The 23,036-nt window shown below is 50.9% G+C and overlaps 1 long non-coding RNA gene across 1 annotated transcript; it reads left to right on the top strand.

Moving 5' to 3' along the window:
- Positions 1-9,548: 9,548 nt before the first annotated feature.
- LOC111093207 lies at positions 9,549-11,310 on the top strand. Its single transcript, XR_005355084.1, has 2 exons — positions 9,549-9,908; positions 11,078-11,310. It is a non-coding gene; the product is annotated as an uncharacterized LOC111093207 (long non-coding RNA).
- The last annotated feature ends 11,726 nt before the right edge of the window (positions 11,311-23,036 follow it).

Here is a 23,036-nt window from a genome sequence, read left to right as displayed (position 1 = left end):
TCTGTCCAAAGGGACTGTGGCAGAACTAGGCTGTGGCCTAAGAGCTGAGGGAGGGAAAGGGAGAAAGAGGTGATTTACAAGAGGCTGGAGAGGAAGAAAAGGAGGGTGAGGGGAAGGGGAAGAAAAGGAAGAGGAGAAGGAACATCTGGAGGCGGATGGCTGTCTTCATTCTATGGTACAAAATGCAAGCAGAAAGTGTGGGCCCTAGAATCAGAAGAACCTGGAACAAATGCTGACTCCACCACTCAGTGCAGGGGTGGGAGGAAGAGGACTTTGGGCTAATCATTCAACTGTTCTAAACTTCAGTTTCCACATCTCTAAAATGGGATGAAAACAGCATCTCTTTCTTAGGGATAATCTTAACAAAGTGCTTTGTACTATGCCTGGCCCGGAGTAACTTCTCAACACAAAGTAACTAGAGGGGAAGCAGAAGCAGGGCAAGTGGCTGTAAATGTGTAAATTAGTGTGTTCTTCCAGGAGGGGCTATAGTATCTTTCCTACTGACTGGATACTGGAAGATAAGAGAGCTTGCTCATTTAGGAGAGAAGGTGGGTTTGTCCAAGTTGAGAGAAGCCTAGAGAGGCATGGAAACTTAGATCACACAAAGGAACATAGTTAACAAATTTTTATTGTGTTGATTATAGTAGAAATTATTCTTATCTGGCTAACAGCAATTATGTTAGTGAGGAAGAACAATTCATGTGCTAATGGTGGCTAAATTGATTATAATAATAAGGCATACTTCAGGGGTGCCTGGGTGACTCAGTCAGTTAAGCATCTGACTTTGGTTCTCAGCGTGGATCTTGATCTCAGGGTCATGAGTTCAACCCCACTTTGGGCTCCATGCTGGGTGAGGGGGCCTACTTGAAAAATAAGGCAAACTGCATGTCATTAGATCAACTGTAAAGAAATGTCAATGGAGAACAATGATCAAATGATTGTCACGTGTATAAGCAATGGGTGTGACATTAGAGAGATAGGAGAGAGAGTGATGGGGCACTGACTGTGTGCAGCACCCTGGGGCACTCATTGGGGTTGACAGTTGATATCAAATGAGGCACAGCAGGTGAAACAACATCCCTCGAATCCCTCAGTAGGTAAGTGGAGCACAGACTCCAACCCAGCTATCTAAAGCTGAGTCTTTGACCAGTCATCAAAGTTGGCCAACAGCATGTCTTTGGTCCAGATCTAACCAGACCTTTCTGGCCCAGCAAGACTGGGAGACAGAACAGCCTTAAGTTGAGTTTCGATGACTGGGGTGAGGAAACCTTCCCTGCAGCCTTGATGGGCTGAACAGGAAGTATAACCAGGGACCATGTCTGCAAGTCCAGATGGATGGATGTGCCAAGCTATGGGCTTTTCAGCTTGTGGAGATTGTGAAATCCTTGCAGGCTTTCCTCTCACTAACTCTCAGTAAGGATACCCCTCTCCCCATGGACGCCAGAGCTTTCTCTTCTTAGCAGATTTGCCCAGGTGACTATACCCCAAAGCTGTGGGTGGGGATGAAACAACTTAGGATGCACACATTTTTGAATTGGGGTAAAGTGCCAGCTAAATATTCGTCCTAGATTTTCCCTCTTGAGTAATTGAATTATGAGATGCTAGGTTTTTTTAAAATATGAGAGATGTATTATCACCCATAGAATCTATTGCATGCATAGTCAGACACACACACACACACACACACACACACACACACACACACAAGAATGGAGACTTTTGAGGATATTTTCCTTCTCCAAGAACCCTGAATGGTTTAAGAAGCACAAAAGTCTCCAAACTCAAGAAAACGTGTTTTTTTTTTTTTTCCTGGAACCTGTAAATGCTATACATAGTAATTGTAATCTTCCTCCGGCATCCCTTGCTACCCTCTAGCCCTCTCTTGCCCTGAGGATTCTGTGTCCTGAAGAGGAGATAATAAAGAATATTTACTCCTGGCTCTCATGGGTGCTTAGCTTCCTGGGGTCTTCTCTGAGCTGACCTCTTTCATATTCTTCCAAGAGGTGGTGACAGAAACATTAAGATCTGAACTCACTTGTTGAAATGATTGTATCCTGTTTCAGCACCACGGACAGAGCACCACCATTCTTGGGAGAGCCTCAAGTTCGATTTTGACAAGTTTAGAAAGGGAAGGAAAAATAAAATAAGTTGAAAACAGAGAGGGATGCAAACCATGAGAGACTCTTTTTAATTTTTAAAATTTTTACCGTAAGAGACTCTTAACTATAGGAAACAAACTGAGGGTTGCTGGTGGGAAGGCATCCCCCCATGATGTAATGAGCACTGGGGAATGAGCATCCCCCCATGATGTAATGAGCACTGGGTGCTATATGCAACTGATGAATCATTAAATTCTACCCCTGAAACTAATAATACAGTATATGTTAACTAAGTTGAATTTAAATAAAAAGATTTTTAAAGATTTTATTTGCTTATTCATGACGGACAGAGGGAGAGAGAGAGAGGCAGAGAGAGGCAGAGACACAGGCAGAGGGAGAAGCAGGCTCCATGCAGGGAGTCCGATGCGGGACTCAATCCCGGGTCCCCAGGATCACACCCTGGGCTGAAGGTGGTGCTAAACTGCTGGGCCACTGGGGCTGCCCTAAATAAAAAAAATTTTTTTTTAAAAGGAAGGAGAAATGGGGAGCTTCCTGCTAACGGTGTCAGGACATGGGGATACCCAGGTTATCTAAATATCTGCATCCAGACAGTGCTTCATGTAGACCTTGGCCACAAGTTCACAGGTTCTTTGAATTCTCCAATTTAATATTTCAAATCTACATATATTTTCCCTCTATCATATATTCATGATTGTTTCAACATGAAATACAAAATAATGGACATTTTCCATGTTTTTGGAGTAAAATTGGCACAGAGGAAGGATGCTCAATGCCTATCATATGGCTTTTTGTACTGCTGGGCACACTGCCCAATTCCTTTGGGGAGTGTGTGTGTGTGTGTGTGTGTGTGTGTGTGTGTGTGGTGGGGTACACTACCCACAGGGTGAAGTTCAAATCTTTAGCTTGGAATTCATATAATCATGCATCATTTCCTCCTTTTCCTTCCCCACATTCACCTGTGACCCACTCTTACACCTCACACGAGAACACACACTGCATACACACATCCCACATATACATAGGATTTGAGCCCTTGATTTACCCTTAAGAGCCCTTGGGTTGTATCATTTCTCCATGGGAGAAGGTGAGTCCCTCCACCACTGCCTTCCCTGATCCTGCCTGTGAATGCAGACTTGTGTCCCACACTCTGAGAGGCATCCCACCCATGCCATCCAGTACAGCAGGGCAGTGGCTTTGCTGCTTTTAAGGAATAAACCTGGGCTGCCCCCCATTGATTTATTTTATTCTTTGAGTCTTATCTCCAGACATGGGCTCTTCATCATTGCTTGTGATGAGCAGACTGAGGAGAGCATGACTGCCCAGATTAGCTGCAGTTGGAAAGCAAAGAGTTGAGCTTTGGGAGGGATTTTTTTTTTCTTACCCTGCAGTATAATTGTGGCGTAGTGAGCCTTCAACAGCACTAGAGATTCTGTGTGAGCTGAGGCTGCCACCATGCATCCTGAATGCTAAATCTCTTCCTGCTACGCTAACTTGGGGCTGGGGTTTTCAGGAGGCTCTTGAGGAGGACAGAGGCACAGCAACTAGTCCCTGTTAATGTCACACATGGTCCTGACTGTGGGAGGTTAGTTGAGGAAGGCACAGTTCCCACATTGACTGGTCAACAGGCCCATTGACACCTGCTCTGTGCCAGGCCTGTCCTGGGTTCTGGGCCTGCAGGGCTGGCTTGGTCATCACCCCTCCCCTTGGGTTGCTCAGCCGGGGGCTGGTGGATGAATCACCAGTAGAGGCCCAGAAAGGGTGCGCGGGCCTTACAGTCAGACAGGGGGCTCGGTTATGCTAGAACCCAGGACTCCTAATGCCGGGCTACCCGACCAGGACTTGCATCCAGGTGCCATGCCAGTGTTAGGGGTCAGGAGATGTTTCCTGGGGAAAGATCTTCCCTCATGATAGGAACTGTACATGGAGGTGGAATCCAAAGGAAAGAGGTTTGGCCAACCCCACCCCACCCAGGTCCAGGCACCTGCTGGCTGCTCCTTTCCCGGCTCCACCCAGTGCTCTACCCCAGGAATGCCCTGCACCAGCGAGGAACTTTCCACTTGAAGGTAACAACAAATGGGATGAGCAAAAGGGAATCTGCTGGCTCAGCTGAGAACAGAGGGGTAGGTCTACCCAGAGCCTATTTCTCTGACGTTGTCTCCTCCCTGCCTTCTTCCCCAGGTAGCCTTCACCCCTGGCCTCCAACACCCGCCCTCCACGGAGCCAGGAGAAATGTGCAGGCATATCTGGGATCTCCGTTGGAGGAAAGAGGAGGATCCCCTTCCCAGAAACCCTGGCAAACAGCTGGCCTTTCACTGGCCTGAGCTGGGTCACCCAGCTGAACCAGTCAGGTGCCAGAAGGATGGGCATAGGCTGACTACTTACAGCAATCGGGTCCCACCCCTGGAGCTGGGGGTGGGTCGCTCAGGCCCACGTGGCTGAGAGTGGCACAGGGCAGATCCCCGAAGGCGAGTCTGGTGGACTTGGTGGGAGGAGGTGAGGGGAAGCTGGGGAGGCAGCAGAGCGCTGTGACACAGGCCACCTGAGCTGACAAGTAGCATCCAATCAATGAGAAGCCCTCCCTGCCACTCTGGTCCCACCTGCCACATCCTGCCTTGTGTCCCAGCCTGAGTGGCTTGTAGTCCCCACAGCCCACCATGCTGGCTCATGACACTGTTCATGGGTCCTGACTGTGCTCTCTCCTGGGATTCTCAACCACCCCCTACCCGCCCTTCATCCTTCAGATTGCAGCTCAAGCTCCACCTTTTGTAGCAATGAAATGGGTCACCTCTGCTGGGGGCTCCCAAGCACCTGGTTCCCACCATCATCATTCACTGCACCATTGCGGCCAGGCTTCCTATTACCCCGCAGCCCGGGCCCCATACACACGGAGCTTGCCAGTTCCTTGAAGGTGTTGAGAAAAATTTTCAGGCTCCAGACCAGTGTGCCAGGTCAGCAAACAGAAACTCAGAAAACTTTCATGTGCCTGTGAGTGCTTTCCTTGACTGGAAATACAGCATGTTCAGTCAGCCAAGCGTCAAATGCCGAGCCAACTCTGAGCTCTACATTCATTTTCTTCTTCCTTATTCACTTTCTATTTTTTCTTTTCCTTATTCCTCATTCTTTATCCTATAGGATAAAGCTTCCTGCCTTCTGCCCTATTTTGCAGTTCTTTAGACCCTTGGGAACAGACTGCCTGCTTCATGAAGTGTTAAATAAAGTTTGTATCACCTAAATTGTCTTCTTTATAATCATTTTTTAACAAAGGCAAAAAACTGGACAAGTCTTAATTAATCTCTTTATTTCCAGCCTCTAGGTACTGCCTGGTTTAGACCAAGAAGTCAATAAATATTTGTTGAATTAATGAAAATAAGTCTGTGTTGAAGACATGACTTCTGTGCAGTTGTTTGCATTTTAATAAAGGACGAAGCCTCAAGCCTTAGGAAGGAAGCTCCGATGGTAGAAATTCAGGCACCGGCAAAGTGGGGACAAGAGCCTCCTCTCTTGTTTAGTGCCCGGAGGAGGAACGGCAGGTGGAACTTTCCATCCACAGCTTCCCAGTGCAAAAACAATCACGTGGTTTTCTGAAAACATAAGTGTGTCATGGAAACAAATGCGTTTCCCTTTGGCTTTCAGGTGGGAGGCAACTTCTTGAGTCCTGTCAGGTTTTCTGCCTGGTTCTGGTTGACAGAATGTTCCTTCCTGACATCTTTGTGAACTGTGAAATGATGCCTTGACCGACCCTCCTCAGCTCTCTGATGCCACAGCCATCGGGTCCCACCCATCAGCCCTGCTGTGCCTGGCAGGGGAAAGGAACCCATAGCAAAGCTCGGACATTTCCATGTCACGCCCACTGGCCTGGCTGCTGCTTTGAAGCTGACCTGGGCTCCATCCTGACCACTGGGTCCTGCCCTGGTCCTCCGGCTGAGCCCCCCAGCTCCCCAGCTCTGTGCACCAACAGCCTCTCTGTTCTCAAGCCAGTCCCTTCCAGACCACTCACCACTCTGCCCCAGAGTGACCCTCACTAGCACAAAACTGGTTGGGTCCTCTCACTCTCCCGCCTCCCCCCCGCCCCGGCCCCATGGGAAACCCTTCCCAGGCTTCACAGTGTCCTTAAGTCATGACCCAAAGTCCTGAGCCCTGTGCCAGCCATGCAGAGCATGGACATTAGCCAGGCGCACACCAGGCAACATCCCTTTTTCTGTGAAGCTCTCCTGATGGAGCTTCTTTGTATCTCTGCCCATGGGTCTTAGTTACTGACCCCCTGGTTCGACTCCCCAGTGAAACCTTGAGTGGTTCTAGGTCAAAAGCCAAGTCTGAATTTCTGCATCCCCAGTAACTGGCAGCAGAAGAGTTGTCAGTGTTTGTGGAGGGAATCAATGAATGAATGACCTTACTACTGTTGAGATAGCCAAGCAACGATTATGGGTCTCGTTTCTGGAGTGTATGCCATGTGCTAGGCACGTGCTAGGCAATTTGCTTACACTTATTCACCATAGCTTCATACACCTTTTTGAGTCTGGCACATGGATTATTAGATCCATTTTACAGATGAGATACTTAAACTCGGGGATATCTGGCTCCAACTTCTTTATTTACTGAGGGTCTGCTATGCACCAGGTGCTGTCCTGTGGTCTGGGGATGTAGTGGGGAAGAGAACAGGCTAAGTCCTCACCTCCTGGAGCTCCTGTTGTAGTGTATGGGGTGAGGAGGGGACAAACAAACAAACAAATATATATGTAAATCATGTCAGAGCTGATAAGTGCTATACAGAAAAAGAGAGCAGGATTGGTGGGCATATTGCTAAGGCTGCCATAACAAAATACCACAATGGTGGCTTAAGCCACAGAAATTTTTCTCAGTTCTGGGGGCTAGAAACCCAAGATCAAAGTGTTGGCAGATTTGGCTTCTTTGAAGCCTCCCTCCTTGGCTTGCAGAGGACCACCAACTTGCTGTGTCCTTAAAGGACTTTCCTATGTGCATACCCTTGGTGTCTCTCTGTGTCCTAATCTCCTCTTCTTAAAATGGCAGCAGCCAGATTGGGTTAGGGCCACTTGACCACCTCATTTTAATTTTCCTACCTCTTTGGAGGCACAATCTCCAAATATAGTCATAGTCTGAGGTACTGGGGTTAGGATTTCAACACATGAACTGGGGAGGGGGAACAAATTCAGAAGGCCAGAGAGTGATAGGGTGGTGTGGGTGATACTGGAGGATGTCTAAGCCGAGACCTGAACAAAATGAAGGGAAGAACCTAGTTAGAGCAAAGAGAAGCAGAAGCAAGAGGGGACAGCAAGTGCAAAGGCCCTGAGGCTGGGATATGCATAGCTTGTTTGAGGAATGGCAGGAAGTCACTGTGGTTGTTGCTTTGTGAGTTGGGCAAAGAAGAGGATAAAGTCAGAGGGACAGACACACATGCATTCTCTGAATATTCTCAGAACTTTGTGGCTCAAAGTGACTGAGTCTTCCCTTCTCTGTAAGTACCTAGTTCAATACCTGTGTTGTGCAGATGGGGAAACTGCAGCCCAGGATGGGAAAGGACCTGCAGAGAGTCACACAGCCTGTGATGTCGGATGTCCTGCCCTAAGACTGCCTTTAGCACCTCTCTCTCCGGGGAAGTGTGTGGGGTGCTGCTGATGCTGCCAAAGCTCAGCTGACAGGAAGGATCTGAGAATTGGGATGATTATAATCGTTACTGTTACCTCTGTGCAGAAACAGCAGTTCCTGCCAAGTTCAAGTGGGAGAAGAGAAGGTGAAATGTAAAAGGCTTGGGGTGACTGGTCCCCAGAAGGAGAGAGTGATTCTCCCCAGGTAGTGCCTCACCATCTTGCCCTAATGCTCTTCTTTTTGGCCAGTTCATTAAGCAGCATCCATCTGTCTAGTCCCGGGGTTCGCACGTGGGGTGGCCTCAGTCACTCTGTACCCACTGGTGAGTGGGAGATGGGATCTGAACCCATGTCCATGGGGCTCCAGAGAGTGCCAAACCTAATGCTCCCCCTTCTAGAACATTCTTCTCCCGTCCCGCCCCTCCCTCAGTCCACTCTGCACAGTGCAGACAAAAAAAGAGCGTTAAAAACTTGTTAGTGGCATCACAATCCACTTAAATCTCTCCCATGATCCCTACTGCCCTGGGATAAGCCACTAGACCTTGGCACAGCCGCAGGGTCCCCCCGACTTGGTCCTTGGTCAGTTTCTAGCTTCCCTCCACCTATGCTAGTGACCTCTGCTCCTGGGATGCCACCAGTTTCTTCCTGCCTCAGGGCCTTTGCACAGGCAGTTCCTGCCACCAGGAGAATTCTCCTTCCTTTTTGCCTCCCTGGCTCCTGATGCTTCTGGTCTTAGTTCAAATGGTTCTTCAGGGGAACCTCCATGGGCCCCCAAATAATGTCTTCTTGTTTTTCTCCTCCTGCATGTTGTTTCATTCTCTTGCTTCACCATAAGAATCCTGACTTTAAATTATATTCAATTGTTTCTTTATGTTTCCCTCCTCCCCTAGACTATATGCTCTGTGAAGACAGGGAACACCCGGTGGTGTTCAAAGCAGAATAGATGCTGGGTAAATATATGGGATGATTGAGGGAATGAATGAATGAGGTTGAAGGTCCCCAGTCTCCTGAATGAGACCAATACTGGGGAGTGGGCCTGAGGATCTGATGGGCACCTTCTCCTCCAATGGCTGGAGTTCCCCTTGGTGAGTGGGGTGCTGTCACCAGGGCTACATATTTAGCAGCCCACCTCTCCAGGCATGCTTATATTTAATTTCCACCTGATTCCACTTGTCACGTCTCCCAGGACAATCACAACCTTTTGACATCTTTAGGAGCCTGGAGATGCCAGGGTAGCAAAACACCACTGATTGTTGGGCAAGAGTCCTCCTCTCTCCATGCCTCTAAAGGCTGCCACCCAGTGAGAGGCCCTTTTGTCCTTCATGTGGCCCCTGCTGGGGCCACATGACATGGGGGGACCCCTGGAAGTCCTAGGTCCTGGGAGACCCATGGAAGTCCTTGGGTCCTAGGTCATTGGGACCTGGAGGCACTGCCAATGCCAGCCCACCTGTTTCTGAATAGGAGCGCAGGTGGTGCTCAACACGTGATTGGCCGAACAGATGAATTCATCTTACATCTGATTGGTCCTCCTCACTGGGCTCCCTGCTGATTGGTCCTGCTGATTGGCTCCTCTTGTGATTTTCTTACTTGATGAATATTTTTCTCTGCAATCTTGGGTTCTTCAAAGGCATCCACCTTCATGTTTATTCACTCTGCCCCCATTGCGGGAGGCATCCCGGCCAGGTCCAGAGCCCCGGAGAACACCTGGGGCATAGCCTCTAACAGGACCTTGGGGGTGTGGGCACAGTGGGGACTGTGACAAGGGGTCGAGTCTTGGTCTCCAGTCCTTGCCGTCTTCCCTTCTCTTCTGCTTCCATCTGGATAGCCCAGACGCAGACTTCTGCTTGCTTGAATTTTCCACTAAGCCTTTGGATCTAGCCCCACCCTGCATTTGCTGACCTCACAGACCTCACTCTCATGATCTGAGTGGGGCTACAGTCACATCAGGGAGACAGACCCTTGATCTGCCAGGAGCCTATGAGGAAAAGGGGCGTCAGGTCATCTAGAGGACTCCTGAGGTGTTTGTCCGGACTCTCCCCCTGTCTTTTTTTTTTGTCCCCCTGTCTTTTAACACCATCTTCTGATTTGACATATGGCCTCAGGGAGGGAGACAGGCCTTCTTTCTCTGGGTTTGCAAGCTGTAAGGATCATAAGCCTGGAGTTGCTGGTGGTCATCTTCCCCACGGTGAGGAGAAAGCCAGCCTAAGGAGGGTGTCAACAGAGGGAAACAGAGCTAAGAGAAGGGAGGGAAAAGATAGAGCCCTGGGAGGATGGTTTGAGCCTCTGCCTCCAGCCATGCCTGAAGCCAGTTCCACCCACTTGATTTCCCAGTTCTGGGGGCCAACAAATCATTGTGCCTTTTGCTTTCACTATTTGTATTCTGCTTCTTGCAGTAAGAGGTTCTGCCTACAACAGGCTGCAACCAAGGGGGCAGAACCAAACTCCAGAAGGGAAGCCAGGCCCAGAACAAAGAAGCAGAGAAGCCTCAGGGCTGATGTGCCCTTAATGTGGGTAGGGTTCTCGGCGAGGGGAGCTGGCTGTCAGCAGGGCTAGAGTCAGAGCTGCCTGTGTCCTCTGTCCTGATGTGACGTGGACCACGTGGGGACATTGTGGGGCCCATGAGGTGAGGCAAAGTAATTATTGCCGCACAGATCAGGAAACTGAGCTCTGAAGGGGGGAAGTGATTTTCCAGAAGTCACATAGCTAGTAAGAGGGGCAGAGTCCTGAATTGTCTGGGTCTAAAGCGCAAGGCCCCAATCATTGCTCGGAACTGCTGGAGTCAGAGACCCCGAGAATCATCTCAGAATTAGTTCTCATCTGATAAAAGAGGGTCCCAAGATGACAAAATCTACCCCACCCCATCCGTCTTGTCTCCAGGGCACACACCCTGGGCTTCCCCCTCCTACCCCTCTGGCTGGTCCTTCTTAGTTTCCTCAGCTGGATCTTTCCCATCTTCTCAATAACAGAGAACCCAGGGCTAGTGCTTCGACCTTTCTTCCCCTCCAGCAGTGTTTCTCCTAAGGGGAGACCATCCGGTCCCATAGAAACACCACCTACATACTGGTGACTCCCAAAGTGGCTCCTTCCCCCTGAACCCGGTCCATACATCAGCTGCCAGCTGTGCTTCTCCACTTGGATGCCTGATAGGCTTGGGCCTCAACTTTCTGCTACCCCAATACCCCTCAGTTTTATTGAGATGTGAGTGACGTATAACATTGTGTAAGCTTAAGGAGTATAATGTGATGATTTGATACATCATATATATTTCAAAATGATTACCAAATAAGGTTAGTTAACACATCCATCGCCTCACATAATTACAGGTTTGTTTGTTTTTTTTTTTTGCCTGTGCAGTGAGAACATTCAAGATCTACTCTCCTATCAACTTTCAAACATATAATTAACTATAGTTACCAGGTGGTACATTAGATCCCCAGAACTTACTCATCTTCTAACAGGAAGCCTGTACATTTGGATCAACATCTCCCCATTCCTGCACTCCCAAGCCCCAGCAACCACAATTCTGCTGTTTTGATGGGTTTGGGTTTTTTGTTTGTTTGTTTTTAATGAGATGATATGGTAATTTGCCTTTGTTTGACTAATTTCACTTAGCATAGTGTCCTCAATTTCCTCCATATTGTTGCAAATGGTAGGATTTCCTTTTTAAAATTTTTTTGTGGCCAAATAATATTCCTTATATGCCATGTGATATATATATATATATATAATATAATTACATAATATTTATTATATATAAATATATATTTAATATAATATATATTATATATATTATATAATTATATAATATATATTATATATAATGCATTTTCTGTAACCATTCATCCATCTATGGACACTTTGGTAGTTTTCATTCTTGGCTATTATGAAGAATGCTGCTATGAACTTAGGGGTGCAGATAGCTCTTGAAGATGGTGATTTTATCTCCTTCAGACATACACCCAGAGATAGAATGGCTGGGTCATAGGGAAGCTCTATTGTTAAGTTGTTGAGTGAACTCCATCCTGTCTTCTTCTTTTTTAAAAGATTAATTTACTTATTTGAGAGAAAGAGAGAGAGAGAGAGAGTGAGAGAGAAAGGAGGGGCAGAGGGAGAGAAAGGGAAAGAAGCAGACTCCCTGCTGAGCACGGAGCCTGAGGCAGGCTCAATTTTAAGACCCTGAGATCATGACCTGAGCCAAAACCAAAAGTTGAATGCTTAACCAGCTGAGCCACCAGATGCCCCTCCATCCTGTTTTCTTTTTCCTTTTTTAAAGATTTATTTATTTATTCATTCATTCATGAGAGACAGAGAGAGAGAGACAGAGACACAGGCAGAGGGAGAGGCCGGCTCCATGCAGGGAGCCCGACGTGGGATTTGATCCCGGGGTCTCCAGGATCAGGCCCTGGGCCGAAGGCAGGTGCTAAACTGCTGAGCCACCCAGGGATCCCCTCCATCCTGTTTTCAATGATGGCTGAACCAATTTACATTCCGACCTGTAGTGCACTAGAGCTCCTGTTTCTCCTAGCCTGTGGGCCTATCCGCGTAGCCTGTCTGCCCAGAACAGCCCTGCTCCACACCACACCACACCACACCCTACCACAGCACAGCACAGCACAGCACACCACTTCTGCTCTATTCTCCTTGACCCCTGGGTCTTCTCCAGCCCTTCCCCTGGGCGTGGGTCCCTCCTCCTCCATGGGGACCAGGAAGTACGAGGGAGCAGGTGCTCAGACCCTGTGCATTGACTGTGTGCGCAGCCTTAGTGTCTGGGATTGAGAACAGAGTTTGCAAACAGCTGCCCACTGGGGTGATCGAGCTCTCTGTCTATTTCTTTTGGCTCTAGTGGATTTTTTTCTTTAACAACAACAAAAAATTATTTTAAAAGAGATTTAGATCTGCAGAAAATTACAAAGGTGGTCCAGAGAGGTACCATAAGCCCCACACCTAGTTTCCCTTATCATTATTTTTAAAAATATGCCAGTTTGGGGGTGCCTGGGCGGCTTAGATTAGTGTCAGACTCTTGATTTAGGCTCAGGTCATGATCCCGGGGTTGTGAGACTGAGCCTGTGTTGGGATCTTCGCTCAGCAAGGAGTCTGCTTGAGATTCTCTCTCTCTCTCTCTCTGCCCCTCCCCCTGCTCTCTGTAAAATAAATAAATCTTTATTTTTTTTAAGATTTTATTTTTTATTTATTCATAGAGACAGAGAGGCAGAGACACAGGCAGAGGGAGTAGCAGGCACCACACAGAGAGCCTGACGTGGGACTCGATCCTGGGTCTCCAGGATCACGCCCTGGGCTGCAGGCGGCGCTAAACCGCTGCGCCACTGGGGCTGCCCCTAAATAAATCTTTAAAAAATATGGTAGTTTTTAAAAATGAAGGTATTCAACAACAACAACAAAAAAAAAAAAAAAAAAAGAAAGAAAGAAAGAAAGAAAGAAAGAAAGAAAGAAAGAAAGAAGAAAAAAAGTAAAAAAAAAAAAAAAAATCTAGGTTTGTTATGTCCTGAAAATACCTTGAGCCACGCTAGCTTCAGAAAGGGGCTCCCCAGCCCCTCCCAGCCTGTCCCACTCACACAGTGTGTGTTTGCACTTACATCTGGTTGGGGTCACTCACACACATTCCCTGCCTGGCCTCTGTTGGTATTCAAGATTGGGACACTGGGTTAAAAGTAATAGCAGGTTGAGATTCTCGCATCGCTGAAGCATGAAATCTTTGAATTCATGGTCTTTGACACCTAGAATTACAGAATTTTCATATCTGTGCATTTGTTCAATGAGTACTTCTGCATGTCGCCTGTGTGCCAGGCCCTGTGCTGGGTGCGAGAGGGTTCTGTAGCTGTTGGGGTCAGAATGGATCATCTCACCGCAGGAATGGAGGCCAGAAGAACGAGAAGTGGCTGTGGCCGGGCAGGCCCCTCAGGCTGAGTGAGGCCCTCCTGCCTGCCGGGGTTTCATGGACCTTCCTCCCAGTGCCAGCAAGCAGGGTCCCATGCCCAGACAGGGCAACCCAGCAGGAGCCTGGGCCTGTAATCATTGGGCAAGAGCTCTCACACCTCGCCTCTTCTCTCAGGAAAGAAATTGTGTGTCTGTGTGCGTGCGTGTCTGTGTGCGTGTTGATCTCAGCGGGAAGTCTTAACTCCCTGTAGCCACCCGAAGCTCATGAGGACCCCAGGGCTCGTTTTTGGGCTGGTTTCAGCACCCTGGTTCTCCACAGCACAAGCAGCCAGGGTGGCACAGGGCAAAGAAGTAACGTAGGAATAACGCTTAAACATTGAGGATACGAATAACCAAGGCCATCGTTTGCTGGGTAGTTACAGCAGCCCATTTGTTCATGGGAATCTCAAAAGAGCTCAGCAAGGTGGTCACTCCCCATTTTATATATGAGGAAACCAAGCCTCTGAGTGGCTAAGTAACTCGTTTGGGATTTCCCAATGGTCAAGGCCTGGAGCGGGGATTCAAACTGCACATCAGCTTGACTACTGAGCCTGTCTTCTCTCCTCTATGCCACTATCTGACCCTCTTGCAGTTCTGCAAATTGAGGCTCATTGTAGCACTGAGCCACTTTCTTGTGAGACGGAAATAAGATGATGCATGTAAAGCACTTATCACAGTGCCTGCCGCATAGTAGGCGTGCAATAAACAGTTAGTACTAGAATTGTGCTTGATCCCAGAAGGGAGGCTGGTGCGGGTTTCCTATACCAGCCCTGCCACCTGGATGGGTGATGTCTGCACTGAGGTTGAGGAGTGTGTATGTGTGTCTGCTGTTTATTTATTCCTCACCTCCATCCTCTGCTGGAGGGAGGGACAGAGTGAGAGAGGAAGATCAGTCTAGTGAAGACAGGTGAGTTTCAAACAGCTTTCGGTGACTTGTGATTTATTCAGTTAAGAAACTGTGGAAAGAGTTAAGAAACTCTTAAACTTCCTTTAAGAAACTGTGCCCTGGCTCCCTCAACCTCATTCCTGATATTTTTATATCCAGCCAGGCAATGTCCCTTGACCAGGACAATTCCGAGCAAATATCTCCTTCTAGAAGCTTTTGAGAGACAGGGATTGCTGTGCCCACTTCACAGATGGGGAAATTGTGAGGCTCCACGGTGGACCTGCCCTCTACTGATCTGGGTGCTGTTGTGCGTAGAGCCTCCATGCGGGGCAGGGGCGTTTGGTTCCCCATGGGAGCTGTTTGGAGAGGTAGAGAACCATGGGCTGGGCACTGGGCTTCCCTGGCTCTCATGCCAGCTCTGAGTCCCCCAGTGATTTCCCGGGACTCTGTTGCCCCATCCGACAGTGGAGGAATGGGACCAGATGACCTCTACCACAAATACTGTCACAGAATGAATAAACCAATAGAAAAGAATGAATCCCAGGCTGGGAAAGGTGGATTAAGCTTTGTTGAGGGGGGTCAGGGTCTAGACAGGGCAGGAGGATCATGAGACCAGAGATGGCTCTCTGAAGATAAGCTCCCGACCCTGGCAGGAAAGGGCTGCACCCAGGTACACAGCTGGGAAAAGCAGACCCCGGCTGGGGACACCTGGCCCCAAGGCCCCGGGCAGTCCCACTGAGGCCCAGTCCTGGGAAGGTGGGGAGATGAGGTGCTGGGGCTGCAGCTGGGCCACTGGTCCCAGCTCTCTGGACCTGAATGGCTCGGCCAGCAAGTGCTGTATGACTTAAATCTCGCCCAGTGCTCACGAACCCTTTCCTGTCCTGGACGTGAGAAATAGTCTCGGCTCCTCAACGTGGAAGGTGGAAGTAGAACTGCCCAAGAAGATGGAGAAGAAGGGATGGAGATCTGCTGGACGGCGGTGGCGGCGGGTCGGCGGCAGAGAAAGAGCAGAGGCTGCGGAGGCCGGTCAGGGATCCAGGTGGTGGGCTTCCAGCCAGCAACCCCACCTCCACCTCCGCTGAGGAACCAGCCCTGGCTGCACAAAGCCCCTGGGCGGCTCCATGCCTGGGATTCTCCTGGACACTGATTGTGCTGGGCCTTCAGCCCCCCACCCCTGGCCTGCACTCCTGCCCTCTCCCCCCGCCTCTGTGCTGGTGGCTCTGCCTGGAGCCTCTCTCCTTCATGGGTCCTGGTGGCCCTGCTCATCCTCCTGATCCAGGCTGAGCGTCACATCTCCCGGGAAGCCCTCGCGTCCCTCAGGCTAGACTGTAGCCTACTCTGCTCATAGCATGTGCCCCTTCCCGAGTGTCAAACCTGTCCTACCCAGCACTGTATCCCTGGAGCCTAGTAGGTGCTTAATAAAGGGATGGCATGTATTTATTCAATAACTATGTCTTATGCACAAAGTGCATGCCAGACTCTACCTGGGTCTGGGGATCCTGTGGGGCTGAGGATCCCTTTCCAAGCTGGGGAGGAGGATAGGAACAAGTGGAGACATCAAGGGGCAAAGAGGTAACCCTATAGGACACATGGTGGAAGAACCAGGAGAGGGACATGCCTGCTTGGGTGAGGGCCAGCCTCACTGACGGGGTGACGTAACACGCCAGAGGGGGGTGCATAGATGGGGGCTAGGGAGACCAGCTTTCCTGGTTTGCTTGGTTCTGAGGGATTTCCTGGGACACAGGACTTCCAGTGCTAAAACAGGGACAGTCTTAGGTAAAATGGGATGAGCTGGTCACTTGAATGGAGACACAAGCCCTACTGGGAGGAGCTTGGAGTTGGGTGAGGCCAACAGGCCTGGAAACAGGTACTATGAATGAAGAGCGAAGGGCCTGGGTGCAGGTGTGGTGCGCCCCGACCTGGCCAAGTGCTCTAGGCTCGTGAACTCACTGAATCCTCACAGCAATCGTACGGGGGAGGCACTGCCACCATCCCCGTTCTACAGATGCAGAAACTGAGGCCCGGTGCAGTGTGGCAGCTTGCCTGGGTCACACACTGGTGAGTAGTGGAGCCCAAGTTCGCAGCCAGGCTGAGTCTGGAGGCCGAGGCTCTCACCACCCCGCCCGGCTGTGGCTGTAACAGTGACGGTGACAATGGGCAGCTTGGACCAGAGGAGTCCTCCCTCATACAGGAGGGCCAGGTGCTGCTTGAATCCTCTCCTCCTCATTTAACCACTTTTTGCCCTACTTTTTTGCTCACGTCTTTTGCCCCAGGACAGATGGGAGGCCGAGGTCCAGAGCCATCGAGGATGTGCTCCGGGTCACTCCGGGCACGAGGGGCAGAGACAGGACTTGAACTCAGGCTCCTCTGAACCCAGAGTCTTGTGCTGTCTGTGACGTCAGCACCTGAGCCTGGTGACAAGACCTGAGTCTGGGGCTCAGCACCCCTGGGTGATCGGGAGGGAAACTGGAGAACATTTGGAAGTGTGAGGTGCTTGCTTTCATCCCCATTCCAGGAAGGCCGCTCTGCCCAGGGCCTACTCACCCCCCGGCTCAGCAGGTAGAAGCCCAGGCGTCGGGCAGGTGCTGGCTGCCAACCAGCCAGAAACCATCCTCCTCCCGAGATGCCGAGTGTGTCCCCGAGCTGACATAGGTACTCCCTCAAACTTGGGCACAGACAGAGCTGGAGTGCCTTGAGCTGGATCTCAGAGAATGAGAGATGCCTCTGCCCAGTAGATGCTTTACAGGAAAGCACGAGGCCCGACTTCCATGAGGGAGTGTAGGCCACAAGCAAATGACAGTGATGTGGGCTGTGGCTGGGGGAGCAGATGATGAAATGCCCAGGTCGTGATCAGATGGAAGCATTGCTTGCAGCCATGGCCTGTGCTCAAAGGTGGGGGCTTAGGCGGGGTAGGTCAACACCTGCACAGCTCGAAATGTATTTCCTCTTATGGTGGGAATGCTGGGAGAGAGGTGGTGGTGGTGGGAGGTAAGGGAGCATGGGCAGCTTTGATGGCCATGGACGGTGGGATGGCAAGCTGTTGCTGGATGGCGAGCAGGGCCACGATGATTCTGATGGTGTGTAGGAAGATGTGGCTTTAATCTGGACAATGGGTAGGAGGGGTGAGCATCTCAAAACAGCCCTCTTGTCACTGACCCCAGCCCTGACGTGGCTCAGAGCAGTCCAGGGTGCAGAGCCAGAGGAGGCTGGGTGATGGCCTTAGGGTAGGCCCAGGTGGAGTCTGCAGGGCCCGCAGAGGCTGGATGTGTCAATTTGGGGGCCCAGAGGAGAAGTCAGGGCCCCAAGGGAAGGCCAAGAGTTGGCTCCTAGTTGACAGAGTAGGGGAAGTAACTAGAGTCTTAAGGGCTGAACAAACAGATCTGAGCATTCATATTCAAACCGAATTGGTACATTTGAGTAAGGTTGGCTGCAGGAGTGGTGTAGGGCCTTGACCTTGGAGTGACTTTTCCCCTCCTGGGTTTGCCTGGGTATGCCTCCTCTTGCTGATCCTACCAAGCACCGCTCGTGTCTATTCCCCAGGACTCTCTAGGCTTCCTCACTTCCTGGCTGTTCCTCCTGTGGCTACTTCCACCTGGAACTCCCCTCCCTCCCCTCTGACCTGAGTCCTATCACCTCTGCCTGTCAGAGTTCTTCCCTTCCTTCAAAATTCAGCTCATATGACCTTCCCCTCGAGCCTGTCCAGATCCCCCCAAAGCCGTACATGGTCTCCCTCCTCTTCACCTGAGCTTGAGTAAAGAGAGTGTGGCTGTGTGACCTCAGGTGAGTCTCTGCCCCTCTCTGAGTCTATGTTTTCATTTGTGGGGTGGAGGAGGTGATACTCACGGACCAGACTGTTGCCATGTAATTGTGGCACAGGGGTGCAAGAGCATCTGGCTCTGGGGCTCCCAAACAGACCAGGTTCGGCCACTCACCACTGGCAAAATCCAGAGGTGGAGGGAGGAGAGGTGGTGGAGCAAGAAAGGGATTGATTTCAATGAGGCCAACACCAGGAAGACAGCGGACTGGTATCCCAAAGACTGTCTCCAAAGCGCTGAAAATACCTCCAGGCTTATAAGGAAAATGTGGGACAGGTTGGTGGGTCCAGGCAGGTGGGCAGTAAAGGTCAAGTCGATCACTGTTTTGGGGTCAGTCATGTGGGTCTTGCTGGGGTCAGGGCTGTCCTTATTGGTCTTTTTTTTTTGCTAAAGGGGGTTCCCATCGCGGGATGCTTTGCCTGCCATGGTTTTATTTTATTATTATTTGCCTGAGTTAAAAGATAGACTGGAAAGAAAAGTTTGAGATCAAAATGGAGGTGGAAGGAGTCCTCTTTGGGTCAGTGTCTCGGTGTGACACTCAGGACTCACGCATCACTTTTGTCCCACCCACTCTCTGACTGTAAAATGAACTCCTAAAAGTACACTGGGGTGACACGTCCAGCATCCAGCCCTGCCTCTGCCCTTGGGGAAAGCTCTGCGTCCTTCCTGACAGCACGACCTCGTAATGGGTTCTGTGCAGCCCAGCCTCAGCCCAAACCAACGGTCCACTAACCAACAGTCATTTAAAAAGGAATTCCCATTTGCTGAAGAGAACTAACGGAGACGCAGTGTGCATCCTGCACAACAGCTTCTCAGGGCCCCATCCCTCAGCATCAGGGAGCCGCGGAGCCTCGCACAAGCCAAATCTCCCAAATCTCCCCAGACCACAGATTTGCGGGGCTGTGCCCTCTTCTCCGCTTCCCCTCGCCTCCCTCATTTCATTATCGGAGTGATCACTGTAGTCTTGGCTTCTCCTTTGTGTCTCTCTCCATTGCTGATTCTCCTGATTGGGTGTCATGCATGTGCGTCCACACACAGCAGAAACCATCTCGCACAGATAACATTCTTGTTTGGAGGGCAGAGGAAGGGGGAAGCTGGCTGGGTGAAGATAAAGTTCATGTGTGTGTGTGTGTGTGTGTGTGTGTGTGTAAATGGTCAGAAATTCACACACCGTAATAAATCCTGTTCCTGCCATGGCAGGTTATCAGTAAGTGCCTTGGGAAGTCCCTGCAGCCCTGAGATGCTGTGATGCCATGAATTTTAAGATGTCAGACCTCAAGGGCATGGGGAGAGGCTAAAAGTCATCCCCCACCAATGCCTCTCAGCTGCTACCAGTTCCACAGCCATGATGGCAGCCTGACCACCAGACAACACCTCAGGTGTGTCAGCATCTGCTCCTGCTCAGAGAGATGGAGGCCCCTGGTCACTGAGACTCTCCTGAAAGCCCTACTTCCAGGACCTTGGCTCCAGTGTGCCATCTTGTTTCCTGTGTCTCCCTGAGGGCTGCCACCAACTCTGTGCCATAGAGGTGCATGGGTGTATGTGTGTGCGTGTGTTCGTGCACAGGATAGACACTAGCAGCCCAACGTGCAGAGCAAAGGACTAGAGCCTATACCCCTGAGGAGAGCCAGGTGTCTCTCTCCTCTCATTGAAAAAGAAGAGAAAGGCAAAAGGTAACAGGTAGTGGAGAGGAAATTGCTTTTAACATAATGTGGATTAAAAGAAGGAGCCATGTGTTGCCAAAATTTTTTTTTTTTTTTTTTTTTTTTTTTTTTTTTTTTTTTAAGGTTGGCTCCAGGGCAGCCCCAGTGGCTTGGCTGTTTAGCGCCGCCTTCAGCCTGGGGTGTGATCCTGGGGACCCGGGATCGAGTCCCACGTTGGGCTCCCTGCATGGGGCCTGCTTCTCTCTCTGCCTGTGTCTCTGCCTCTCTCTCTCTCTCTCTCTCTCTCTCTCTGTGTGTGTCTCTGATAAAAAAAAAAAAAATCTAAGGTAGGCTCCACGCCCAATGTGGGGCTTGAATTCACAACCCCAAGACCAAGACCTGAGCTGAGATGAAGAGTTGGATGCTCAACCAAGTGAACCTCCTTGGTGCCCCTTGCCAAGTAGTTTTTAATGAGTCTTTTACACATAGGGACAGCATGTTTGTTCATAAAGGCATAATGGAAGCATACTGAAGTTTCTTTGCTCGCATCATTAACCAGGTTGAAGTTATTATTGTTGATAATACAGGTTGAAAAGATATTACTGTTTTCTATGAGATTTTCACGTGAGCAGAGAATCCATTTCCCCATAGAGCTAGACCTGTCCTGTCAAAGCTGGATGGGATGCAAGAGAGGTGTCAGGGGCAAGAGGTGGGCAGCCACACACCTCCCATGTGAAATTCTGGAGAGGACACGTGGGGCTGATGGCTGGCGGAATAACACCCCTTCTGTGGATCCAGGGCCTCGCTATTTAAAAAGTTCTGCAAAGCCCTCCCTGGCTTGGGGTGACGCCTACTACCTCTGATCCAGTCTTTGATCCCTGTGCCAGGCACTCTGCGAGGATTATCTCAGGAGTCCTCACCGCCACCTGCAGGGAGGTGCTGTTATCATCCCCATTCTGCAGATGAGGACACTGAGGCCGGGGAAGGGAGGGGCTGTGCAGGCTCCCGTCCCCAGGGGCGGTGGCGCAGGACACCAGGGTGCCGGTGGAGCAAGCTCCTGGGCGGGGTGTCTGGGCCCGGGGCGTGGGCAGGAGGGAGCCCCCCAGGTCTGGGACCCTCACCCTCCCGCGCCAGGCTCCGGGCTGCAGGGCCCCTACCAGGGCGTGTCCCTCCCCGCGGCGGCCCCGGGGGGTGGGGGGCGGGAGTCCTTATGGGGTCCAGAGCAGCGAGGCCACCGCCCCGGGTCGCGGAGAAGGGGGCGGAGCAGGGGCAACCCCGCGGCTCCCTCCACACCCGAGCCCCGCCCCGCACAAGAGCGGTCCCGGGGGCGGCGTCCACCAGGCACCTGCCCCCCTCGAGTGCCCCGCCCGCCCTCGGGCACCCCCTCCCGGAGCTGCTGCCCAGCCCCCCTCCCGGCCTTGCTGGGCCTCACAGCGCTGCGGCCCCACCACCGTCACAGCAGTGTCAGGGACCCCCCACCCTGGGGCTGGGGCCGATGGAGAGGGGCCACCCCGTGCCCTCGGGGAGCCCCAAGCCTTTAGCAGCGGCCTCCTGAGACGGTGCACCCCGAGGGAGGGCCAACACCGCCCTCGGTGGGTGACCTGAGCTCTGATGGTGTCAGCGGCTGACCCGGGAGACGGGGTCAGAGGCGGCCTTTGCTCTCTATGGGGGGTCTGGGGTTTGGTCCGGGCAGCCCCTGACTTGCTGGGGGGCTGTGGGCTTCTCCTTCTGCCCCCAGGTCTGGCGTGTGTGGTGGTCCCCACTGTAAGCAGCGCTCCAATACCAGCTGGAGGTGCTACAATTCAACTTCATCTGGAGATGGTGTCAGATGCCACAGGCTAGGGGCTCGGTCCCACAAGACTGCTCCTTGCCTCCCCACCTCAGATGCCAATCTCAAGGACAGGTTGTCACCTGAGCTTCTGGCCAAACTGCTGTGGATGAGAGTTTCCCATGACCCCCTCCTGAGGTTCAATTACTTTGCTAGAGTGTCTCGCTCAACTCACCAGAAACATGGTACTTACTAGAGTGCTGGCTTCTTCTAAGAGGATATAACTCAGGGCCAGCCAGATGAAAGAGATGCGTAGGGCAAGGTATGTAGGAAGGACATGGAGGTTCCATGACCTGTCCCCAAATCTCAAGGTGTTCACCAACCTGGAAGCTCTCCAGATCCTGTCCTCTGGGTTTTTATGGAGGCTTCATTACATAGGCATACTTGATTAAATCATTGGTGACCGACTCAACCTTCAGCCCCTCTTCTCTCCCAGGGGTCAGGGGGTGGAACTGAAAATGCAACCCTCTAGTCATAGGTTGCTTCTCCTGGCTACCAGCCCCCATCCTTAGATGTGTCCCCAAAGCCACCTGTAGCATAACAAAAGTCACATTTATCTTTCTCTTCGCTTATGAAATTCCAAGAGTTTTAGGAGTTCTGTGCCAGAAATGGGGATGAAGACCAAATACATATTCAGTATAAATTGAAATATCACACAGCTATGGCCCTCGTGGTGACATGTAAAACACCACCTGAAGTACAGGCGCTTATGGTGTTCTCATGGTTATGGGGTCAGGCAGTTGTTTGTCCTATTTGTGGGTCTGTGGACTGGCTGGAGTGGCCTGTCCCCGAGCATGAGTTGGATGTGCCTTGGGTTGGGCTCTGGCCTGCTCCATGTGTCTCTCATCCTCTGTGGATCAGTGGCTCCTGAGATGTGTTCTTCTTGTCCAAAATGGCACAAACATGAGAAGGTAAGGGGAAACACAGGATGCCTTCTGAAGGACTTGGCTCAAGTCGGTGACGACATGTCCGCTGACATCATGTTGGCTTTCCATCACAACGGTGGAGAACTGCACTCTGCCTCAGGAGCGAGGGCTGGGAATATTTGCTGAAAAGAATCCAGTGGCTAAAGAGGTCTTGGGCAAATCATTCCCATCTCTAGACCGGGGAATCCTTGTATCTGCTGCTGGGGCTGGCTCTTTTCCGGAGCCTTCTCATCCCCAACTCTGTGTGATTCTCCGACTCCAAGACAGTGCAGTTTCATTCC

This window comes from Canis lupus, chromosome 2 (assembly GCF_011100685.1).
Source record: "Canis lupus familiaris isolate Mischka breed German Shepherd chromosome 2, alternate assembly UU_Cfam_GSD_1.0, whole genome shotgun sequence".
NCBI classification, from domain to species: Eukaryota; Metazoa; Chordata; class Mammalia; order Carnivora; family Canidae; genus Canis; species Canis lupus.
Note: the sequence above shows the minus strand (reverse complement) of the source record. Positions and strands in the feature narration are given on the sequence as shown.